Consider the following 26,488-nt stretch of genomic DNA (forward strand, 5'->3'; position numbering starts at 1 on the left):
CATATGTTTATAGAAATTATGAAATGCATTTATAAATTTGCCAGTCCACAATTGCTTCCTTCTTAGTTTTCACTAAGAATTAAGAATGCTAAGGATAAGAGTTCTAATTAATATACAAAAAAATAGGAGCTCCTGGCTGACTCAGTGAGTGGAGTGTGTGACACTTGTTCTCTGGGTTATGAGTTCAAGCCCCACTTTGGGTATAGAGATTACTTAAAAATAAAAATAAATAAATAGATAAATAAATATTATGTTTATATTTATTTATATATTTACATATAAATATATGCATATATTTATATATAAAGGCAGGAAGGCAAGGGAAGTAGGATGCATGTTTTCAGTAAAAGAAGGTATGAAGAATGGAAATGCACTTTGTTGAGGAAAGAGAAAGTAGTTTTGTCCTAAAGAAAAATTATTGCCAGAGTAAGAAAGAAAAAAGGACAAAAGCTGAATTGATATACTAAATTATAGAAGATTTGCATAAAAGAAATCTTGAGAAAGGATTTTTATGTGTGGTCGAGCTAAGATCAGAATGAATTTATTTAAGTTGAAAAAAGAATTTTAAAAAGTGTACTGGTACAGAATTAGAATTTGCTTTTTCTCTCTGTTAAAAGGATAAAGATTTTTTAGATTATTGGTCTGCTCTTAGTAAGATATTTTGAACAAATTTACCTTAAATGTAATCTGCCCAGGAAGTGAAGATTTTATTCTGTGTTCTGTCTTTATCAGGTTTTTGATTACTTAGAACAACTGTCTTTATTAAAAAAGAGCTAAGACTTTTTGCAACTCTATAACTTTCTATATTTGCCTTTAAAATTTTTTTGTCACTTTGGTTAAATGGATAATTAAGAAGTCTTGTTTCATAATTATATGTGATCCTGTTTGGTCAAGTGTTCAAAAAATTTGATAATATTTTTGACAACCTTCCTCAAAAATCAAATTCTGGGTGAAGTCTTTTAAACTTTGAACTAACTTTTAGGTTTTTCCAAAATGTCTCTAGAACATCTCAAAGGATTCATTCTCTCTCTTTATAAAAAAGACTAAATTAGGCTTAAATGATATGCTAAATTACATGGGAAGCATGTCAAATAAGAATTATACTAAACCTTCTTTTCCTGATATCTGTGTATGTTAATATAAGTTTCCAAAGCCTATATGAAATTCCTGAAGTTTATTGTGTCCTGATATAATGTTATCAGTCATAATTTTAAAATGTATGTCACAGAAATAAGCAAACCCCAGTCAATTCCATTATAATTAATTCTCATCAGATCTTTAATAATGGGCATTTTTAAGACTTTTGTCATCTATAGACAGTTATTGTTTTATTTTGATGCTTTTGCAAATGTGTTCCATCTTCAGAGAAATTCATGAAAAGCATCCTGACAAGTACTCTAGAATATAGGTCTCTGATGGTTTAAGATCATACCACTGAATTGGATTTAGGAAAATGTCTTCTCTTAAACTATCTATGATTTAAAGTAATTTGATAAAAATTTTTGTAAACAAAGATGAAACAATTACTTTTTTCCCATCCTGATCCTTCCAGAATTGAAAAAATTTTGAGTACTCTTTTCTCATGGCAATGTAGTTCGTTGTTTGCATAAGTTAAATAAGAGTCTGTCTACCTTGTAGACAGGCTACTGCTTCCTCTGTGGCTAAGATCCCATCAGAAAGGTTCATTTTTACCTGGGGATACCCCTCCCACTTTGAACTTCATAGTAACAGGAATTCACTTTACTGGTCAGGTACTTTGACAAGTTTGTGTTATTTGGCTGATTTCACTGTGCTTACCACCTTCAATTCTCAGGGCTTGTCGAATGCACTAATGACATCATTAAGACTCAATCGGCAAAATGTGTAGAGACCTTTCAAAAACCCTGCCCAAAAGCATTGCCTTTAGTCCTTCTAAATCTCAGGTTTATCGTTTTTGTGGCCCATAAACATTTTCTTTTCAAAATAATTACTAAGTGCCTGATGTATTTAGTCCCTACTTCTTTTGATCCACAGCTGATAAAAGGAAATATACTTCAATGTTGCAAAAGTCTAACAAAATCTATTGAAAATAGCCATGCTTTAGTAGGGCAGACTTTTCACAGCATGGTTCCAGAAGATGAAGACCTCAAGCATCACTCCTCATAAAACAGAGAGTTCATGACTGGAAAAGACATCTTCGGAAAGACTCTCTTCAACCTCATTAGAAAGGCCCCTATCAGGTTCTGTTAGTCAATTCTTTGTGCCACCAAACTCCAGGGAATAGACTGTCAGATCCACAAGTCACACCTGAAAGAATGTACCAAACATTGGACATTCATACCAACTGTTGACTTGAAAATAAAGATTTATAGGAATTGAAGTAGACAACATGTGAAGGAAACAGCCTTCCCAAGATGACTGGATCAGGCCTGCATATCTTTTTCTTGCTGTTGCTTCTTGTCTTATTTTCTCCTTTTCTTGGAAAGACAGTGCTTTTATCTGCATTTCCCAATCTATTGCAAAAAGGGAAAAACCTTTCTAACTGATGGATCTATCAACAGAAACTCCAACATGATGTCAGATAATGTCATGATTTCAGATACTCTAATCATCTTATCTATAACTAATTTCTCCTTCATCCCAAATGCCACTGTTGATTATACTGGCAAGTGTATGGATGTTACCTGCTGGGGTAGGCTGTTATAGCCAGGCATCCCCATACCTTGTTTCAACATTTCCCTAGTCATAACTATACTAGCTCAGCTAGATACCTCCATTTTTGCCAGTTGTATGACCTTCACTCCCCATGTTCTTCTTCTTATTTAAATATGATCTATCCCCTGCATCCAAGGGAAATACAAATGGTCTAACTCCTTTTCCCACAGCTTTTAGAAAAGAATGCTTTAGGATGGGGTGGTACCTCATAGAATGTCACCAGAATTCCTCTGATCTCTGGCTTGAAAAATATCAAGAAATTCTAGCTAATGGATCTATCAATAACCGGACTAACTGGAGTCCTCTGCACTCCACCCTGTTTCATTTTTGTCTGTGATGGATGGCATTTCCCATGGGCATACAAATGTTTAGGTGGCAAGTTAATTGAAGGCTAATGCCCATTAGGACATTTAGCTGTCCCTGTTAATATTCATAACAAATCAGAAGCTTCCCATTGATCTTTCCATTGGTTCATCCCATTGAGCCTCCATGGCATCCTTAAAGGGAAACTTCCACAAGGCACACATTACTCTCGGCTTTCCTTCATGGGGATATCCCATCTCCCTTCGGCCAGAGTTAATGCCAATGAATGCGTGATCAGAAATCTCTTCATTAGGGGAGCTAGCCATTTCCATGCCCAAGGCAGCTGCAGCTGGACAATGATCACTTGACTTGCTGGCTAATGTAGTTTTGGACAATTACATGACCCTTGCTTATCTACTTGCTGAGCAAGGAGGTGTTTGTGTGATGGCAAACACCCCCTTCTGTGCATAGATAAATGACTCTGGAGAAGTGGAAACCCAATTACATATGATTAGGGAAGAAAAACATTGGCTATAAAAAATTTCACCTAATGATCCATGATCCTTTTATCTCCTTAGCTGGTTACCTTCAGGTCTAGGCTCCTTGGTTAGAATTATTATAGAAATTGGGGTCATTATTCTGCCCCTCCTATTACTTTGTATAATCATGTTTAAGCTTCATACCTGTTGCTTATCTAACCTTTTCAGAGACAACGTGACAAATAGAGTGATGCTAACCCAGTGCTTTGAGATGATCTCCAATGCTTATGACCCTGATAAGATATAGATTTTGGTGGGAAATGCCTGAGAGTTCTTCCTCCCAACCTTCCTTATTCCTCAAATGGTGTTTCAGTGGTTTCCAATCTGTACACTTTCCCTCTGACATGGCACATGACAACCAAGAAAGGTCCTTCCCGACACTGGCATTAAATGTGGAAACCCTGATCAGTAATGCTTTTGAGGAGAGATCTTGATCAAAGGGTGAAATGTGAAAATGAGTAAAGGAAAACCTCATTCAAAATGGAGTGGAAAAGTCCTGAGTATGTACTACTCATCACAGATTTTCTCCTTGCTCAGCAACAACCCAACCAATGAGAACCACCATAACTCAGCCAATGAGAAGTCTCCACAACCCTGAACTCTTGCTCTCCTCCCATGAACTCTGATTCCACACAGCTCCTTTCAGCTTCCTCTTTTCCTGCATAAAATAATGCTCTACTTTTTTGTTCTAGAGAACAAAATTGTTCTTGCCTGTGATTTCCATTTCCTAAATTGCAATTCCTCTGCTATTCCTGAATAAACTGATTTTGCTAGTAAGCTAACTGGATATTTTATTTTTAAGGTTGACAAGGAAATTGAGATTAATTAAAATTTTCATTTATTTGAATATTAATTTTCCCAGGGCAAAAAGCTATGGTAGTAGAACTTAGACTCAATCTCAAGTCTTTGTTGCTCTTTCAAGTACACCACACAATTTTTCCTAGAATAGTAGAAGGAAAAGTCCCTGCTCTAAGCTTTTATAAAGTGGAATTTTCTTCTTAATTCTGGCTTTGTTTCAGGGAAATGATACATATAATGTCATGATATCAAAAGGGAAATGATATATGTAATGTCATGATATTAAATTATTTAATCAATTTGCATAATTATAATAATGTGAAAATTATGTAGTGAGTATTTTAAATTAAAAAAGAAACTCAGGGTGCCTGGGTGGCATAGTCGGTTAAGAGTTTGACTCTTGGTTTTGGCTCAGGTCCTGATCTCAGGGTCATGTGATCAAGCCCTGAGTCGGGCTCAATGCTCAGCATGGAGTTGAGTCTGCTTGAGTTTCTCTCTCCTTCTCCCTCTGCCCCTTCTGTTTGTGCTCTCTCTCTTTATCTTTTTTTAATTTATTTTTTATCTTTTTATCTTTTTCTATTTTTTATTTTTATCTTTTATCTTTTTCTATTTATTTATCTTTAAGATAAATAAATCTTAAAAATAAGAAACTCAAATAAAGTTTGATATATTATAATATCTTGTTCCAGATTTGTTAGTCTTATACTTAAAAATGTCAAAGAACAAATGCAAGTCCCTTAAGAATTAGAAAATGTTCCTTCACAGCCAATATAAAGCAGAAAATATGAGGTAAAACAGATGACTCATGATGATAAAAGACAAACTATATCTCAGTATATTTAAAATTCAACCCACATGGTTGTCCAACTCCTGTTCATCTTATTTATATTGTGTACATATAATTGTAAACTATCTGAATAATTCCACTTCCTTTGGATTATTAGAAGGGAAGAAATTTTGTCTCAGTATTAAATTTTAAAAAATGAATTTTGTTCTCCAACCAAAAATCCCCTCCACAATTTTAAAACAAATGCCATACAACTTTTTGTGTTATACATGCCATTTCATAGGAACTAACTAATATGCTCTAACAGTGAAGAATATTTTTGTAAATTCGTAAATATTCATAAGTCATGTAACTTTTTTTCTCTTATAATTTTTAAATAAGTGGGGACATTTTAAAGATGTCTCTGTGTACGGTTCCACAGATTACCTAGTTTCAAGGTATTGGTCAAATGCTTTACTTTTGTAAATGTAGGTAATTTCTATCTCAGGTCATCAAATGTTTGACCCAACATAATTAAACATTCTGTTGGTGGTGGTGGTAGTGGTGCTGTTCTTTCTCCCCTCCTGGATTATGGGTTCCTGCAGGAAAGTTATGTGTCAAAGATGTATTGCTGTTATAGCTAATAATTACAGTCATTAGTTACTATTTTCTATTGTAGAAAATGAATTTTAATTCATATTTACTTATAAGTATTTACATCTACTATAATTTCTATTAGGTTTGTTTTGGAGTGGGAACATATTTAAAATCTAAAGTGCCTATGTGATAAAATTTTCCAAACATTCACATATATTCCTATTTAAAAATAATATCTTCACCTTCCACATCAATATTTATAAAGACTAGATAAAACACAGTAAAGAGGACTTTTTCCTGTTAATAGATATTACTTGACATTTTAGCTTTAATGCTAGAAAATAAAAGCAGTTTGTAATGTGTCCCGAATTGCCTTTTCTTTTCGCTTACAGAGCACTTGTGTCATGTTAAGCCTGAGGCAGATCTGTCCGGAATTGTGTTTACTGTATTCCTTCCCAAATGCAGCAGAGTCTTATCGCCTATCAGTGTGCAAAGTCTAACAGATTGCAGACTCAAATTTCCCCTTCCAGGCAATGTTGGGTTTCACTATTGTTTGCCATGACAAAGGTTTTCATGAATTCTAGGGCTTGGATTTCTGTCTTGTTTTCCTTAGCATAACCCTCTAGGCAACCAATCAGCATTTTTCAACTTCTAGAAATTGTTCAAACTGTTACTACAAAAAGCTGCACTTTAAAATTCCATCTTTATGCTTTTGGTTCTTTGAAAAAATAAAAGAAAAGTTATGCTGGGTAGTTTTGGTTATATTGAAAAGAAGAAGCAATTAAACATTGTCTGCAGATGCTGCTGCTGTAAATGAGGGTGCCTGAAATTGGTGAAAGCAAATGTGTTCACAATTCATATTTGGGCTGCAATTTTAAAACTATAGGAGGAAGGAAGTATCTGGGTGGGGGACAAATTTAGCTATGTAGACTTTTTTTTTTTTTGTCAGAGTCATCCATGTATGACCACTTTTAGATAATTTAGAGACACTTTTTACATATGTATTAACTATGTACCCAAAGAGTTTCTTGGGTAAATAATGTCTGTCTTTCTCATCAGAAAATCAATTCAAATTTTTAGATGCCATTCAAATTGAATAATAGTTTACATGGGTTGAATACTTGTTGTTAACTGAAGTCTATTTTTCAGTCCCTTCACATATTCCAGGTTTTACTAAATCTTGTGGATTTGAACACCTAGTTATTTCTCTATCTCACCCTTCTACTACCTTAGGTGAGGGCCTTACAATTTCTTACCAAGCACTTAACTAGTCCTCTTCATCTCCAAATCATCTCTACACTGCTCTAAGTGGTGCCTTATAAATCCCTAATTTGAGGGGCACCTAGGTGGGTCAGTTGGTTGAGTGACCAACTGGTAGCTCACATATGCCAGGTTTGGCTCAGGTCTTAATCTCATGGGTCATGAGGTCGAGTTCCAAGTCAAGCCCAATCAGGTCCACACTTAGCAGGGAGTCTGGTTGAAGGTCGAGCTCCAAGTCAAGCCCAGTCAGCTCCACACTTAGCAGTGAGTCTGGTTGAAGGTCGAGTTCCAAGTCAAGCCCAGTCAGCTCCACACTTAGCAGGGAGTCTAGTTGAAGATTCTCTCCCTCTGCCCCTCCCCACCACTCATGCGCACAAACACACATGTGCAAGAGCGTGCTCTCTCTCTCTCTTTCTCTCTCTCTAAAATAATAAAAATAAATCTTTAAATAAATAAATCCCTAATTTTATCATATAATTTCCTTCTTAAAATCCCTCAATGACACAAGGTTTCCTACACTATAAAATCCACAGCTCCTAGAATGGCATAACATGACTTCCATGATCTCACTCTGCCAATGTTTCCAAATTTACCTCTCATGCCTTCTTAGCCCCTGTGCCACCCTGAAACAAATATGCCTTTATCCAATCATATTAGGAGAGGATAAATTCTTTTATCCTCATTCAATTCTTATTGCCTTTGCATTTGCTGTTGTTCACTTAGCTGAGGATGGCCTTCCTTATTGCTTGTCTCCCTTATTGCCCATCCCATGGTTCCTTCTATTTATCTATTAAGTCTCAGTTCAAATGCAGTTGCCTATGGGAAACCTCCTCTAATGTTCTCTGACAGGGTCAGGGATATTTTTATTCTGTTTCTATAATGAGGCTACACCCCTGGATTTCAGCATGCATGCACCATATTGGTGGGATAATTGGCCAACAAACATACACAAACATTACACAACCATAAACTTTGAAAGTTAATGATACTTTCGCAAATATAAAGGATTAAATATATTTGTCAGAGAGATAAATAATGAAAGTAATTATTTGCCATAAACAAAGGTTGAGAAATTTTTGAGAAGACCCCTGCTTTACATATCAGTGTATTATGTCCTAGACATTTTTCATTCACACATTCATTCATTAAACAACTCTATATTGAGTACCTCCTAGCATAAGTTCTTCTATGACTGTAAGAACATTGTGTTTATATGTGTGGATATTGGGGATGAGAATAAAATGAAATTTAAGGTCTTATCCTATCCTTTGTGGATCTACAGACAACTTTTTTTTTTTCTAAGGTTATTCTCAATCTTTAGTAAGTGTCTGAGATGCTTTCCATCATGATGGGATGAGCTGAAATTAGATATGCCATCAGAGCCCCTTTTCCATGCATAAACACACATACACACATGGGCCCATAGAAAGGATGGATCAAATCAAATAAAAATTTATAAATTACTTGGTTCTAAGTAATAAATAAAAAATATACAGATCTTAAAAATGGAGAGAAACCAAAGCCAGAGTACTAAAGAGAAGATTGAAACTTTAGCAGCCCATTGAGATTGGTCTAGACAGAGGCCTAGGATCTAGGCACTAAAAATTTCATGTTCTAATGACCATACACAATGAGGAAAGAGAGCGACAGTCTGAATACTGAGATACTTAGAAGTGGGCTCCTACATAAACTCTGAAGCCTTGAAGTGCTCCTTAGTCCCAGCTACGAGAAGAGTCCATGCACCAGTGGTAAAAAGAAATGGGAAAGCTTACAGTCTATCAAAGGATTTGAGGCCTACAAATAAGTTGTGGGCATAAAAAAAAAAATATCTCTTAGAGGAAAGAAAAACAAAAACAGAATGTGGGATAGGAAATGTTCAAAGAGATAATGTCTAAAAAAATTTTCCATAATTAAAGAAAGAGATACGTTAACTTGAGGAATCAAATCTTTTTTTTTTAATATTTCATTTATTTATTTGACAGGCAGAGAAAGAGAGCACAAGCAGGGAGAGCAGCAGGAGAGAGAGAAACAGGCTCCCCACTGAGCAGGAAGCCCAATGCGGGGTTCGATCCCAGAACCCTGGGATCATGATCTGAGCTGGAGGCAGACGCTTCACCGACTGAGCCACCCAGGCGCCCTGAGGAATCAAATCTTATTTTATCCATTTATGTCCCTCCTTCAGCAAATGTCCCTGCATCCCTCCTCAACTGAGAAGCCAGAATATATGCAGAAAATATAAAAATATTTGCAGAAAATATGACTTACAATGAAAATGGAAGAGATGAGATTTAATTAGTATTTCTTTGATCCCTACATGTTTTTCTTTGGGAGAGGGGTAATAATTTTATTTTTAAATAAAGTAAAATTGACTTAATTCTGGTGTATGATTTTATGAATTTTAACACATGCATAGACTCGTAACCACCACCACAATCAAGATACAGAATATTTCTGTATCCCAAAAAACTCCCTGATCCATCTCTTTATGAGCAACCCTCCCCAACCATCTGTAAAGCCTGGAAAACATGAATCTGTTCTCTATCAATGTATTGGTTTTCCCCTGCCCCCAGGTATGTCATGTACTAGAAATCATACAGCATACAACCTTTTGTAATAGGCTTATTTTATTTACTCAGGTTGTTCAAGTTGCTGCATATATCAGCTGTTTATTCTTTTTACTGCTGAGTATTTTTCCCTTGTATGCAAGTATCACAGTTTCTTTTTCCATTCATCTATCGAAGAACATTGGGGTTGTTTCTAGTTTTCGACTATTCTAAATAAAACTGCTATAAGCATTTGTATACAAATTATAGTGTGAACATAAGTTTTCCTTTATGTAGGGTAAATACCCAGAAGTTGAAGTTGATAGGTCATATGATAAGTGTATGTTTAACTTTATAAGAAACTGCCAAACTGTTCTGCAGAGGGACTATAAAATTTCCTGCTCCCACTAGCAATGTATGAGAATTTCAGTTGGAATTCTCAGTATTTTTTAATGTTAATCATTCTAACGGGTAGTGATATGACATGATTGTTTTAGTGTACAGTTTCCTTAGATTTAATTCTTTATTCTCCAGTTTTAATTTTATTTTCATTTTATGAGAAGACACATCCCCAAGGGGCTTCTAATTTGTTGGTAAAGCCAGACATAAAAAAATTATAATGCTTCAAGTAGAGAAAAATACTTAAAAATATTTATAACTTATAATAAAGGAATTAGAAATGTCCATACAAGTGAAGGTAGCATTTGAATTGACCTATGGGAGAAGACAGCCATCCCTCGTCCCTGTAAATCATATCACAAGACACTTCTGCAACTGCCTCCCTTGACAAGGGAGTAAGCTCCTTGACTCTAAGACTGATAAACGACAGCCCGCCCTTAGTTCCCTCTTCCTTATAAAGTTATGTAATATGAGTAAGTAGGTTTAATTTTTTACTGTGTAACTGTCTACCAAATATATAATACTTTACATAAGAAGACAGTGTTCTGTTGTTTGAAGACCATATGCTTTGGAATCCTGCATTCACGTGTTTGAAACCCCAGCTTCTTATTTACTAAGGTACTTTTGACAAGTATTGAATTGTGACCACCTAAAACTCACATGTGAAAGTCCTAACCCCCATACCTCAGAATGTGGCTTTATTGGAGACAGGGTCTTTACAGAGGTAATGAAGTTAAAATGAAGTCATTAGCATTGGCCCTAGTCCATTATGACTGGTGTCTTCATAAGAAGAAGAAATTGGGAGACAGACACAGATAGAGAAATACAACGTGAGGACACAGAGAGAAGATCGTCATCTATAATCCAAGGAGTGAGAGGTCTAGAACAGATCAGTCCTGACAGCCCTCAGAAGGAACCAACCCTGCCAACACCTTGATTTTGGACTTCTAGCCTCCAGGACTGAGACAAGAAATTTCTGTGATTTAATTCACCCAGTTTGTGGTATTCAGTTATAACAGCCCTGGCAAACTAAAACAGCAAGTTACTAACCTTTCTGAACTGGCAGTTTTATCATCTATAAAAAGGGAATACTTCACTGTGTTGCCAGGAGTAATGAAACAAAAAATGTATGAGAAATTACTTCTGCAAGAAACGGGTATTCGTTTAGCTTGCAGTAGACAGTGTGTAGCACATGTAGCACATGTCTTATCCATGTGCCTGGAGAATGCAGTGTGCTTTCCTGGACTTGTAGTCTCCAGCCTCTTTGTCTTTGCCTGAGGGCTCTTCCTTCCACTCCTACATCCTCCAACTACAGCGGTGGAAAGCTGGATTGCCCAAATGGAGCAGGCTTAAAAGTGAAGAGGGGCTGGGAACTTTTTCAGTCTGTTCTACAGTTTCACGTGTGTGATTTGTTTGGAGGAAATGCTCACTCCAGCTTCCTCCAACACAAGAGAAAAAGGTAAATATGAACACATGTTCTTTACTTGCCAGATTGTTGCTCTGTCTAATTGTGTCTTTAGAAAAGAGAAAAGGCCAAAACTAAGCAATGCAAACAAGGAGCAATATAATAGTTTTGACCTTCTCTGTTCCTTCTTTCACCAATTGTTTCAATTCTTAGAAATTCAGTTTCTTTGAGCGTGCAATGAAAATAGCCTCTTCCAAGAATATAAAATCTTGCAGGTCTCCAGTTTTGTTTTTATTCAAAGAAGTATTGGCCAGACTTGCCAGATTTTTAGAACTGCCAAATAGTAGAAAAAAGTTTTCAAATGAAGATGAAAGTTTAGAATGAAAAACAGACGATTTGATCTTCCTTACCTCTTTCTTTCATTTGTTGTTTAAAGCCCAATGTAATCCTTTTTTTATAGTAGATTCTTGGTTTACAGAGGACTTTCAGATGCTATTAAGAGTCAGAGGTTAAAAAGAAGTCTTAAATCATTAGACATACAAGCCTAGATTTCTGAAGTTGAACAAATGTACAAATGTTTACATGCTGTTCCAGGTCTGAATGATTACATAGCCTCTAGGCTCATGGTTTGAAAAAAATCCTTTTTTCCCATATTTTACTCATATACATTAAGTGTATTATACTCATTCATGCCCTCTCTATTTTTTTAAAATATTTCAAGGAGAATAAATAAAAGTGAAAATGAGTGTGAGCATTTTTTCCCACCAAACTATTTGAAATAAATATTTCAATGACTTTTATTTTATGTTTTAGAAATGGAATTGTATTAAGTTAATATTTACTAAACATTTTTGTGTACAGGTTATTACTTCAAAAATATAATTTATATGGGAAGTGTGTAGTGAAAAGATTTATAAAAATAAAAAGAAATTTTTTCATGTGAGTATATGGGCCTCTGTAAAGAAAGAAATGCATGTATTTTAACTTTTGGCAACTTTTAGTGTATCTACCATTAATTTTAAAATCATTGAAATAGCTCACTGTATTAGAACTTCCTTCCAACCTATGATTTGCTCTCTCACCTTCTCCCAGGTGTCACTCATGTATTACTTTTTAAGGAGGCCTTCCCTGACCATCATGGTTGAGATCGGTCCCTCCTCCCTGCTCCATCATCAGACTCTGCTAGTATTAATTACCTGAATAAAATATCATCGTCCTTCCTACATAGATTATTTAAGATAAATATTATACCAGTAAATAGCTATGATAATGAATTTGAAGCCATACGACTTAAAACCATTACTTTCAAAACATTTATTTAGGAAGCCTAACACATATTGAGATATATTTCATGGGTACTACAACAAATTATTGAAATCTATCATCGCAAACTGAACACAGCAAAGAAAGAATTTGTGTCCTCCAACGTAGAGACGCAGCATTTATTAAATTAAACCCCACTGCTAAAACCCAGGGTTAGTTAAGTCTTTATAGGAAAATTAGAATCAAAATCAAATCTTTAAATGAAATACTAATAATAGCAGAAGAAAAATTGCTAAACATGTAATTTTACCCAAATTTTATATTGACTTTGAAATGTAAAAATGCAGTTTCTAAATTCTGCTCTATTAACTTATAGTTAGAATAATTTTGAAGAAACTCAACGAAAAAAATGATGTTAACAGATCTAAGGAAGACACTGGCATTCCACAGACACTTCTCAATTATGGATGGAATCTATTCCTAAAGACATAGGCAAAAATGAACCCCTATAAAATGAGTCTTATATGCTTGTTGGATTTTTGTTTCAAATCAGAGATTGCACAGTTAAAACCACTCAAAATTTTATCTTCAGTACTCAAGGGCTGAAGCAAGTGTCTCATAATTTTTTTCTGTAATAACATTTCATATTTTGATTAATAACTTTGTAAGTTGATTCAGCAAGATAACTGATATAAGCTGGAATTCACATAAAGGTAGTAAAAATAATTCTCAACTTAGTCTTGTTTTCTTAGGGTAAGATCTACAATTGCTTAGCAATAGGAAAGTTTTTCTAGACTCAAAGAGCAGAGATAATCTCTTATTTAAGATTCAAAAGATAATAGTACTGGTCAACTGAAAAAAAAATAGATTTGTATTTTATGTTAAAATGAAAGATAAATTTGTAAGATATTTGAAAGCTTTTGGTTTTTAACATTTTCTAACTAATTGAGCTTCCTTTTTGTGTGAGACAATGGTATAAGCAAGCACACAGTAAACAAATAGACAAACAAAAAAAGTAGTTGTGTTCTGGTTGTGCTTAAACCTAGGATTCAGTCTCCACCATCTGCCAGGCTGGAAATTGATAAGCATTATTCTTATCCCCATATTGAGTTTTAGTAACTTAGTAAAATAATTTAGATGACAGATCTGCACAGAAACTTATTCTCTGCTAAAGTTACAAAACAATTTTATAGACACAATCTATTAACTATGGATCATCAACTATATCTAGCTTTGTGATGTTATTTCAACATGAAACAGCAAACTCTTGTAACCTGAGTATATTGGTACACATCTTAGCTTTTTGAGATGCTTGGTCAGAAAGAGTTTAATGTGTGAAATGAACACAGGCTATGAAGTCAGACCTCAGTCTGAATTTTTATTGGTTACCTTCTAGCTACCTGACTTCAGCAAATATCTGTGTCATTGCACCTCAGTTTCCCTATCTTTAAAATAGAAATCATAATAGCTATACTGCAAAGTAACTTAATTAAAAACTGAAATATATTTAGTATAGTTCTAGGCATTCTTTTAGGACCCAATAATTAAGAGCTCTCATTACAGTAGAAAAAGACTTGTATCAGTGTTTCAGTATAAGTAACAGAATTGTGTGGATCTGCTCTTCATCAGCAAATGACTCCATCTGTGGGGTTTTATGACATTCCCACTTAGAGCTTTTATGAAGTATGGCCCAGGTGTCCCTTTCGCTTGTAGAGACAGAGAAGGTTTTCACTGACACAACAAATTCAGGGTTGGGCCTGTCTTAGACATGTCCCCCAAAACATAGAGTTTGCTATAAATTAGTGCAAGGCAGAGAGACGTTGGCAGTTGACCAAACCTACCACCACCATGACCAAAAACAAAACAAAACAAAACAAAAAACTGAGCCCTTTCAGCTTCTCTTCCTTTCTGGACTTTTCTTTCTAATTTTTATCTAAACTCCTCTTTCTCTACCTATTTCCCCAGGGCTGCAATTCCTATGCATTTCTATTATCCTTTCCCATCTTCCCACACTTTGCTCGTCCCTGCTCTCCACTCTTCTCTCATGTTTCTTGGTTCAGTCAGTCAGTTACTCACTCAGTCGGTTAAGCCTCTGACTCTTGATTTCGGCTCAGGTCATGATCTCAGGGTCATGAGATCCAGCCCCACATGGGGCTCCGGGCTAGGTGTGGAGCCTGCTTCTTCCTCTCTCTCTGCTCCTCCCCCTGCTTTCACTCTCTCGCTCTCTCAAATAAATAAATCATCTTCCAAAAAAAAAAGGAAGAAAAAGAAACTATTTTAAAATGTGAAATGAGGGCGCCTGGGTGGCTCAGTTGGTTAAGCGACTGCCTTCGGCTCAGGTCATGATCCCGGAGTCCCGGGATCGAGTCCCACATCGGGCTCCCTGCTCAGTAAGGGAGCCTGCTTCTCCCTCTGACCCTCCCCCCTCTCATGTACTCTCTCTCTCTCTCATTCTCTCTCTCTCTCTCAAATAAATAAATAAATCTTTAAAAAAAAAAAATGTGAAATGAATCTTTTGCATTACGTACCACAGAAATTATTTGGCTCTTCTATGAAGGAAAACAGGACGGATTAGTCAATTATTTGTATTATAATTTTTAAAAATCTATACTTACACAATATATTTTCATCCATGTTGTCCCAGATTATGTGCGAGAGTGAAAAAGTTTAGTTTTTTTTAGTTTAGTTTTTTTAGTTTAAAAATATAAAATAAAATAAGGGTAGAAATATACTTTTGTAAGATTACAACAAAGTTCTTCTTTTGCAATTTAAAACGTGAGGTTCCCATTTCTCACGTTTATCCCAGGTGGCTGTGCAGCAGTCAGACTGCCTTTGTTTCCCCTTTTCCTTATTGCTCTGTTATACGTGTCAACTTCTAGGATGATTGAGCAGCTTAGCCTATTAGAGTCAGGATGGACTTGGAAGTGCAAGATGGGATGAGTGATAAGAGGGCAAATGCATGGGAAGGAAAAACAGTTTCCTGGCATAATAAAATTTAAAGTAACCCACCAGCAAAGCCAAGCAGGTGTCTCTGAGGTTCTAAATAATGGCTCTTTTCTAATAGCACATTAGATGTGCAACAGCTCCTTGTATTAACAGTGAAAGATTAATATGAACGGGAAATAAACATTAAATTGTGGTAAGAATGCTATAGGTTTGTGTGTGTTTGTGTATTATATATATAAAATATGTATTCTTTTATATTTTACCATAGATGTTATATAGTATATGTTATACTATATATTATAGAGTAATATATTTTTATACTTTTATATATTACTCTATAAGATACTTTTGTTCTGATAAGATACTATGCTTTAATCATCAGAGGAAGAGACTCTTGATGATCTTCCTATAAGGTAGAAAAGTAATGTGAAGATGCATCTAAATCTTAAATTAAATTATTCCAAGTTTTGCTTGAACCACAGTGACTAAACACAGGCAAATCCTTGGGTGATATATGCCCTTAGGGAAGTCACTTAGTTGGATAATTAAGGATTTACATCATCCTCAAGTGGGTATCATATTCAGCAATGACCCTTGATTGTGATCTAATGTTTATGGGGAAAACCATAGAAATTTAGGTCCAAAAGGGAGAGAGAAAAGGGCTTCTATTTGGGGAGATGAATAAAAATGGGAGAATCAACCCTCATGTAAAGTCGTCATGGGGATGGGTCTGTGAAAGAGAAAAGTGAGCGCTGGGTTTGGAGGTATTCAGATTCACTTAAAATAAGTTAAAAAAATGAAACTCGTTCTAAGTTCAACTCAAAAATTCCTATTGGACCACTATGTCATGATTTAGTTTTGTGCCTTCAGTTTTCTTCTAAGTTCACTGAGTTGTAATTTACATCAATGAAATCCACCCATGTTAAACGCACAGTTTGATGAGTTTTGTTCATCCTGTGTCATTGGGTAACCACCACCACAATCGAAATATAGATCATCTTTCAAAAAGTTCCCTTAAGTTGCTTTCCTTTTATAAGTGAGCAAACTGAAATGTACAGAAATTAACCAACTGGCCCCTCAAAATAAACTTGTGGCAAAGTCTGTCTTAACATTTAATTTAATTCATAAAGCTGTCATTGAGGGTCTGCTATGCTCCAGTCAACATAGCTAAAATAAAAGACAGAGAGAAAGGCCTGGAGAAAGCAAGAGAGAGAGAGAGAGAGAGAGAGATGCCATCCCTAACCTCAAGGACAAGCAGAAAAGCAAGGGGATTCAACAAACTGGTTAAAGTACAATACAAAGGAAATGTCAGAACAGGGAATGTAAAAGGGCACAGAAAAAGAGGCACATGACATCCTGAAGGAGAGGAGAAAACCAGAGGAGTCTTCAGCCATAAAATGATCATTGAGTTTAGATTTGATCCTCAAATTAGTGAGGAAGCACTCTGGGGAGGATTTATTCATTCGTGTATTTATTTATTCTTCCAAGTAATATTTACTTCAGTCTCAGTATGTACCAAGCACTATGATGAGATCTGAGGATTCAAGGGTGAACCAGAAAGGACACGGCTTCTTGGGATTAGGAAATAGTGAAAAGGAGGGGTTTGGAGGATTTAAGAATCCCCAAAACATGTGCTGATAAAAAGCACAAGGAAATATTAAAACAAAATAAGGAAGAGCATGGTTTGATGGTGCAAGAAGATTTCCTCAAAGTAGCACTTAAGGTGTGATCTATATAATCAGTAAGATTTAGTAGAACAAAAGGAGGGAAGAAATATTCCAAGCAGAAGGAAAGGCTGGAGAAGGGAATGTGTAGCTGGAAAAAAAAAAAAAAAAAGCCAGTGTGGAATACAGTGATCAATAAGAGAGCAAGACTGGAAGAAAATAGAAAGACTAGGCTTTCCACTCCTCCAAGATCCTGTTTAGTGCTTCTCACACTTCAGCATCAATTCTGATTCAGTAAGTCTGGGATAGGGCCCGAGAATATACATTTCTAATAAGGTCTCAGGTGATGAAGATATGTAATGCTGCCCCTCCTTATACAACACTTTTTACAGTAGACCTGCTAAAATCCCTCTTAAATATTTGCAAATGAGGGCTATTAAAAGAATTAAACAAAATCATATTGTGGTTTTAAAAGATCACTCTGTTAACTATAGGAAACAAACAGGTTGCTTGAGGGGAGATGGTTGGTAACTGGGTGATGGGCATTAGGAGGGCATGTGATGGAATGAGCCCTGGGTGTTATATGGAATTGATAAATCACTAAATTCTACCTTTGAAACTAATAATACACTATGAATTAATTAAATTGAATTTAAATAAAAAATTTTAAAAATATCTACAGTATGCTAATTTTCTTTTAAAGCAGAGAGAAACCAAGTTCTTAAAATATAAGATAAAGTATCCCTTTTATGGAACCCAAATAAAGAAATTTAAGTAAACCTAAATAAAAACACCAACAATGTAAATTAGAGTATTGGGGATCCTTAGATCGTCCATGATGTACAGGAAAGTTTTCATTTTTACAAAAGTGATCATGAGAGTTTGGGTTTTATAAAAGAGACCATATAAATGGTGAATTATTTCTAGAAAAAAAACTTTGGGCGAGCAACCATATGATTTTAATTATGTGCAAATATGCATATATATATATATATATATATAAAATTAAGTGCCTCAAATTTATCTGTATGGATTAAAAATTGTTAGGGGAAAGCAATGACTGAGATTATTGCCAAGATTGCTCATATTTTTTGATACAAAGAATGGTTAATACTCTTAACATGTAAAGAGATTAACAAATCAGTAAGAGTACAAAGGTGAAGTGCTCACTTTAGCAGCACATATACTAAAACTGGAATGATACAGAGATGTTTAGCATGGCCCCTGTGTAAGGATGACACACAGATTTGTCAAATTCGTGAAGAATCCCATTTTTTTTAGAAAATTAAAAAAAAATACAAAGATGAAAATCTTGGGAGGTGAGTGAAAAGGATTTGAATGGATCACAGAAAAAATAAGGCAAATATCTATTAAGTTCATGAACAGATATCTGATATAACTAATAATAAAATAGGTATTGAACTAGTTATCTCATTCAATTTAATCAAACTTGCAAAGATTAAAATTATTGATACTAGCTAGTGTTGTAAATAGTGTGATAAAATAGGCATTTTACATAGTTCATGGTATTCTGACACAGTGTCTTTTTGAAAGGATGATTTGAGAATATCTACCAAAGCTGTTAATGCACACATTGCTTAATCTAGAAATTCTACTTCTAGGAAATCATTTACAGACACTTTCACTGCAGTACACAAAGAATTATCCTTAAGTTCATTTAGTACACTTTATTTATAGCAAAACATAAAGATAATATAAAAGTCTACTAATAGGAAATTGGTTAAATAAATGTGGCATATCCATTCAATACAATGCAGCTTTAAAATGATAGAAATTATATATGCCAATATGAAATAGTAATAATAGCTAACATTACTGAGCACATATAATAAGTTAGAAAGTTTGCAACTATCCAAGGATCTAATTGTCATTATCATTCTACTTTAATATTGTGTAAACTGAGACACAGGTTGAGTAACTTAACCAAAATCGCAAGGCAGAAACTTGATTTTATTCTAGACTATTCATCCTACTGAACTGCCCAGAACACGGTAAAGTCTGTTATATATAGCTACATACCTATACATGCATATACATACCTACACACATATAAAAAGCTCCTAATTTTGTTTAAAAATAGGTTAAGGATATATATTTTTGTATGTTCCTAAAGTTCTGAAGGGATAAATAATAAATAAATATCTTACAATGTTTATTCCTGGAAAATAGGATCATTGGTTTTAGGACTCTCATTTCTTATTTTCGGCCCTTCTGTGATTTCTTTACCTTATTGCTACTGTGTGTTACTTCTGTTTCTAAAAATGCAAAACTAGACAAAAAGTAAAAAGGTTTTTGTTTGTTTGTTTGTTATATCTAGTAAAGTTATATATCAAATGGAGTTTGGAAAACCTCTTATAGGAAGTAACATTTTTTTAAACAAATGCAATTTTTAAAAAATGTACCTCCTTGTAGGTCTTTTAAAAGAATCGGGACATGGTGAATCTATTTTGGTTGTCACAGTGATACGTATTGACTGCCACTACTGACCTGCATTTGCCATAGTCTGCACTGATTTTTTTTTTTTTTAAGATTTTATTTATTAGAGAGAGGCAGAGAGCCCACTGAGCAGGGAGTTCCATGTGGGACTCGATCCCAGGACCCTGAGATTAGGACCTGAGCCAAAGTCAGATACTTAACGGGCTGAGCCACCCGGGAGCCCCTGATTATTAAGATGTTAAGACAAATGAAGGCATGTGGACATGGCTGCACTACCTCATATCATGGAAGCAAGAGGGAATTTCTATTGCCTGCTGCCCAATTTAAGTTTTTATAACTAATTTTCTAATTTACAAATGACACGAGTTTAAGATTATGTTTACTTAGAGGTTACCTACAAAATAGACCACTGCAGAACAAATGGGATTATAAAACTTAGAAAACAATCCCTGAGTTTTGACTTACAGTCTTTATAGCTATTTTTCCTTAAAGCCATCTTTATGAGTTCTTTACAAGGAAAAAATCTCCACAAATATTTATCAAATATATGTCATATGTTTTTATCTATATGAAATCATTTGATTCTTTACAACAAAATTGCATGGTAGAAATTATTCCCCCTAAAGCCTCTGTCCCAACTTACCACCTCATGGGGAATGTTCGTTCAGAGATTAAATCACTTCTCCAAGGCCACATTGAGTAAGAAACAGTGGTGGTCTGTTTGGTTACCCACTAAAGCTTTATAATATATGTTTCTCTATTGACTTATTATTATCCTCATTTTTATCCAATTCAACTTAATTTGCTTTATTTAAAATATGGTTTCTAATTCAAAAATATACTAAAGCACTTTCTCTTCATAATTTAATGGGCTAATTCATGTGAAAGTTGCAAATTAAAAGTACTTAAGGGCCAAATTAACTTTTTTGGATAATTTTTTTGTATGACATATTTTAGTGTCTGGTTTTTAATGTTACCATTAAAATCAATATTTCTCTTGTTATAATTTTCCATTACAATCATAAAAAATAATTATATATGTTTGGTGCTAATGGGTTATCTTATTTTGCTGCAGCTATACAATCTGAAATCCCCTACCATGAGTAATATTTAGTTCTACTTTAAAATGTGACTTTTAACATAAAAATGTATAGCTATTTTGATTTTGCATTTTAAATATAAATACAAGATTCCTTTTCGGAACAAACTGTTAACATTTTTATAACGTTTCACCATATACAAGTTAGTGTACAAATTTAAATTTGAGTCTATTATTTATAATTAAATGTTTTTCTATTAGAAGTTACTTTTAAAATTGTATCTTCAATTTTCATATTTAAATAGATATTTTTGTTGATGAATTGATTCATGTAATCTTACTGCTTTTAAAATATCTAATAAATTAATAATTTTAAATATTTTGTTTCCTAGATAAATTATAAACAAACTCTGGATAATGAAAAGATTTTATTTGGTCAAATATGCTACTTGAGTTCACTGTAGCCTTTTAGTATTAGTGGTGACTATATTTGTCTGCACAAACAGCATCTCTGAGGAGTGAAGTTCTTTGTTCTGGTTGAGAGTAGGTCTGCTTACTGGCAAAGCCAGTACCTTCTTGCCCTATTATTGACCTCGACTTTGACCTGGCTGGACCACCCTCACAGGAATGGAGGGTAATAAAGTCCTCTGGCTGACTCAAGCCTGAGTTTAAACTAAGCAGATATAATCAATCACCTAAAATTAAGTGATGTGGTTTTGTGATGTGGACATTTACTGGGGACTGAGCTGAGATCACCAAACACCATTCATTTAAGTCTTCAGGGCTGTCTCAGAGTAGGATCAAGGGTATTTTAACTAGTACTTCAGGAACTATTTACCAGATTCAGAGTGCAGAGATAGGATCTTACAACAAGAAAGAAATAAAATAAAAAAGAAAGAAGGAAAGAAAAGAAAGGAAAGAAAAAAAAGAAGGAAAGAAGGGAAAGGAAAGGAAAAAAGAACGAGCATTTCAAGTAACAAGGATAGACATTATAAACAAGGAGTTAAACAAAAGAACTAAAAACTCCTGCAGGAAATATTACCTTTCTTAATTTGTCTCAAACTTTGGATCAAACTCATTAACATCTCCCATTTCTCAATTGATAAGCAGTATGTCTTTGCTAGCCAAAATACTTTGTTTTGTAAAATCAATTTTCGAATATTGAACAATAATTATGGTGTGTTTAGATCTGCTTTTCAGGATGTTATTTCAAAAGTCTTTCCTCTTCTCCCCGCCCCCATCTTTCTGAAGATCAAGATTCTCTTGGACTGTTCTGAATGACCCTACATTCCAATCCCACTCTGACCTTTCCATTCTTAACTTTACCCCTGGAATCCACACATATTTTTAACAGGAAAAAAAAAAAAGAAAAGAAAAGACAGACAGACAGACAGAACTCCTTCAACCAGGCAAAGCAGAGCTACATGAAGCACTCCAATCCACCCAGCAAGAATCAGAGTTGTTTTGTGTGTACTGAGGTTTGGAACATCTTGTCAGATAGTTGTCACTGATGAATGTATAGTGTGGCTTGGAGAATAGAACTGACACAACATTAACATGTTTCTCTCTGACCGAAGTTCCACATGCTTCACCAGCACATATGTTGAGATATTTTAGAACCTAATGTGTATACATGTTACTGGGATTGCATGTCCTTTTGTCTAAACTAGATGGTGAGTGCCTTTAGAGAGTGTATCTTAGATGTTTTATAACACTTCTCACAAAACCTAGAGTACTGGTATATACCATGTAGTAGTCACCTGGTATTTATGAGTGACTTGATGAGGTTTATTCATTTTAGACTATTACTCTCAATAGATGGCTTAATCTTAAATAAAGTCTGAGTTCCTATCTATGCTATTTGGGAGCCCTTGTAAAGCTACATGACGTGGTGGATTTTTAAATCAAATACTATGCCATCTTGAACAGGATAAATAATTTCTGGGTGCTAGTGATAGAAAATCAGGATAGATTTCTCTAGGTAACACCCTCAAATGGTGTATACTAGACAATACAAATCCTGTTTCAGTAAAATCAGAAATTCAAAGCAGCAGAAGTAATTGGCTCTTGGTTACAAATTAACTCGAATTTTTAATCGAGCCTTATCAGATCACTTCATGAAATATATATTATTTCCCTGAGAAGGCTTCCAGCACATTGCTTCCCCAGCTTGGTGGATTTTATGGAGTGCTTTCCTCTGGAGCCCAAGCAAAATCATCTCAACCACCTGTTATGAAGTTTCTGAATTGAATATGGCTATTAACAACCTCTCCCAAACCCTGAAACTTGCCTTTGCATGTCACTCTGAATTATCCAACTTCAAGTACACCATTTGGTTCTGCTTTCACTGGAATTATAACTCTTTGCCTTAAATGATCCTTCCCTTCCACTCTTCTAATTCCCCTTCCACACTGTCCCTCCCCAAGGGAGGTTAGGTTCTGGGCTAAATAAGTAAGTAAATAAGATTTTCATTCACATAGAGATTGCGGATTGGTTTATACTTTCTGAGGTTCCTGTAATTAAATCGAGGAGGTTATCAATATGATTAGAGTCTATAAAGGAGGATTTTTTTAGCAAATAGACTTTTCCCAGAGCCCTTTTCCTATCCTAGCCCCATGTCTTCCTCTCTTCCCTAAGATAGAATAAATAATTTTTTAAATGAGTCTTCTGAAAAAGAGGTCAGCTACTTATGGTAGAGATCATTTTATTCAGATTTGGCATGTTGAAAGAAAAAATATTTTCAAGTATTTGTTGATTTATCATTTCCATTCATCAGTAAATCCATTTTATATGTTTTATTATATATTTAACCTTATTCTCATTTATTTTAAAATAATATTTGGACTTTAGAATATACATATATTCATGACATACATATATGTATATGCATGATATAATTTAATATAAACTCAAAATGCTGAATAAAATCAGAACATCCTAACTAACTTTGTGTCTTTGACATGTCACATGAACTCTGGGCTTCAGTAATCTCATTTAAAAAATATTTTAACGGTAAAACTAAGTCATCTCAAAAGTCCTTTCAAAGCTTCTCATTTTCTTGGTCTAGATGAGATTCATAAAATGGGAACATGGTGGTGAAACATAGAGTATCGGCTATAATAATTTCAATTTTGTATTGGCTGCTTTATCATGTCCTGATGTTAATTTCCCCTTGATTTATAGGAGTTAGGCTGAGCAAAACTTTGTAAAATATATACAAACCCTTCCTGTAAATGCTAACATTTGTAGTGATAAAATAAGTATACCTACATATTAAATGTGATGATTTTTCTTCCACACAGCTATCGAGCCCATTTTTTTTTCTCTTTTGGATTTTCCTCTTTAGTGTTTAAATTGTATGTGTTGCTTTCAAGAGAATACACAGCTAAATCAGTGTCATTTCTGGGAAATGACATAATATCAACTTTCCCTGACTTATGTAATTGGAAATAATACTTATTAAGGTCACTCAGTAGTTTCATTTACACACACACACACACACACACACATAATGCATATGCATATTCTCATGATCTGGAATTTATTGAATGCAATTAAGGGATAAACAATTCTACTTTCTAAATATTAATACAGGAATACCATTTAATGTAATCTAGACTAAAGCAGCAGATATAAAAGGAATTGAGATATTTTCTAATAGTCATACTAAAACAAAGTTATCAAAACATGCTTACCACTTAATATTAGGTTTGTAAAACATTATAAAAAGAAGTGTGGATTTCCTCTATTTGACATTCTTACTCCAGTTTTCAACAAAGCAATTCTCAGAATGGCACTTAGGTATTGTATTATTATTACTCTTTTCAAAAAAGCCCCTTCAGAAATAAAAATTAAAAAACAAATAAAGTGTGCCTATGAAAATCGAGAGATATCTTCATGCATTTGCACATGCATTCGCTATTTACTGAATACCTACTAAGTGCCAGGCAGTGGGCAAGGTACTAGAGAACACAGCAGCTGACTGAAGTATAAGGAGTCAGTTCTCAGGGAGTTTACACTTAAGGAAGGGGAGAAAATATACACAATTCTGTGAATAGGATCTTTGACAGTTGAATATAAAAATATGCTATAATCAGAATGAAATCATTCAGCCAGAATTATTGGCAATTTACTCACAAATCAGGCAAATGCTGGAAAGATTGCTTTGATATTCGCTCAAAAATGTCTTGATATTTACTGTTTCAACCTGTAGGCTGCTAATTTTATCTTATTTTTTTAAGATTTTATTTATTTATTTGAAAGAGAGAGAGTGCACGAGCAGAGGGAGGGGCAGAGGGAAAGGGACAAGCAGACTCCACGCTGAGCACCGAGCCTGAAACACGGCTCGATTTCGAGACCCTGAGATCATGACCTGAGCCCAAATCAAGAGTTGGTCACTCAACCTCCTGAGCCAACCAGGCGCCCCTATTGGCTGTTAATTTTAAACCTAAGTTTTATATTCTTATAACCTAGATGGACAGTTGGATGCATGGATGCATGGTTGGCTAGCTGGGTGGACGATCATCTCCTTTTTGGCTTATTAATGCTTCATGTACAGATTGTTAATCCCTCTGAATCCCATAATTCTTGGCATAACTCTTTTCTGGAGATGGTGGAAGAAAAGTCTCTAAGTAGTTTTATAGAGAAATAAATGAATGTACCGAATTTTGAGAAAATCCCACAGTTACGTCTGGTTTGGAAATGATTGTACTCCGTCCCCCCTTTGAAATAGAGATGAGATTTCTACACTTCTAGGGATTGATTTGCAAAATAATTCATTAAAGTCCTTGAAGTGTCCTTAAAATTAAAATTACTCTATTGATCTAGCTACAGCATTATTATAAACTAAAACTTGCCACTTTCGTTAGCCTTTATAAGCTTGAAACTCCATTTCACTATTGAAATAAAATATTTTCACTTTTCTCTTAATTTGTGCTGTTTTGCCACAACTATACATTGTTATTCTAGTAATTACAGGAGCCAGACTGCTTATAGGGGGTTAAGATACACAATATGTGGGTGCCTGGGTGTCGGGCTCCCGGCTCATCAGGGAGTCTGCTTGTCTCCCTTTTCCTCTGCCCCTCCTCCTGCTCAGCACGCTTTCTCCCTCTCTCATAAATAAATAAATTTTTAAGAAAAAAGATACACAATATAATATTTGCTTTAAAAAGCATGAAGGCCAATTAATTTTGTAACTTATAAGTGCTTTGTCAAGTTTTAGAAGCACTGAAAGTGCTTTATGATTGATTAATAAAAGTAACTAGACCTAGTGTTGCCATACACTTTTATTGCTTATCTAATACTGGCAGGCAGAAACAAAGAATAATTTGTACATTCAATGGTTGGGAAGGTTTTCCTTTATACTTTGGATACCCAGATAAATCCCTTTCAGTAGTTTTACTCTTGAGAGACATAACTTTGTTGACCCTTTTAATGTATGCTTTTGATATGAGAATAAATGAGTGGATAAATGCATAAGATAAATACTTAATAAATGTATTAATCTATTAATATTCTATCTATCCTTTTATTTTAAAGATTTTATTTATTTATTTGACAGAGAGAGACAGTGAGAGAGGAAACACAAACAGGGGGAGTGGGAGAGGGAGAAGCAAGCTTCCCACTGAGCGGGGACCCCGATACGGGGCTTGAGCCCAGGACACCCAGGACACTGGGATCATGACCTGAACTGAAGGCAGACGCTTAACCAACTGAGCCATCCAGGTGCCCCTCTGTCGATCCTTTTATAGCCTCAGACTGCAGCAGGATGTTCTACAGTTGGAAGGCCATTGTCAAATCACAATTCCCTTAACGC

General features: G+C 34.8%; 1 pseudogene; it reads left to right on the forward strand.

Annotated features, from left to right (window-relative positions):
• The first annotated feature begins 18,339 nt into the window (after positions 1 to 18,339).
• Positions 18,340 to 18,455, forward strand: LOC114204911 (U6 spliceosomal RNA; annotated as a pseudogene).
• Positions 18,456 to 26,488: the final 8,033 nt, after the last annotated feature.

This window comes from Eumetopias jubatus, unplaced genomic scaffold (genome assembly GCF_037043125.1).
Source record: "Eumetopias jubatus isolate StellerSeaLion01/CBP00866 unplaced genomic scaffold, mEumJub1_p1.0 scaffold_5, whole genome shotgun sequence".
Lineage (NCBI taxonomy): Eukaryota > Metazoa > Chordata > Mammalia > Carnivora > Otariidae > Eumetopias > Eumetopias jubatus.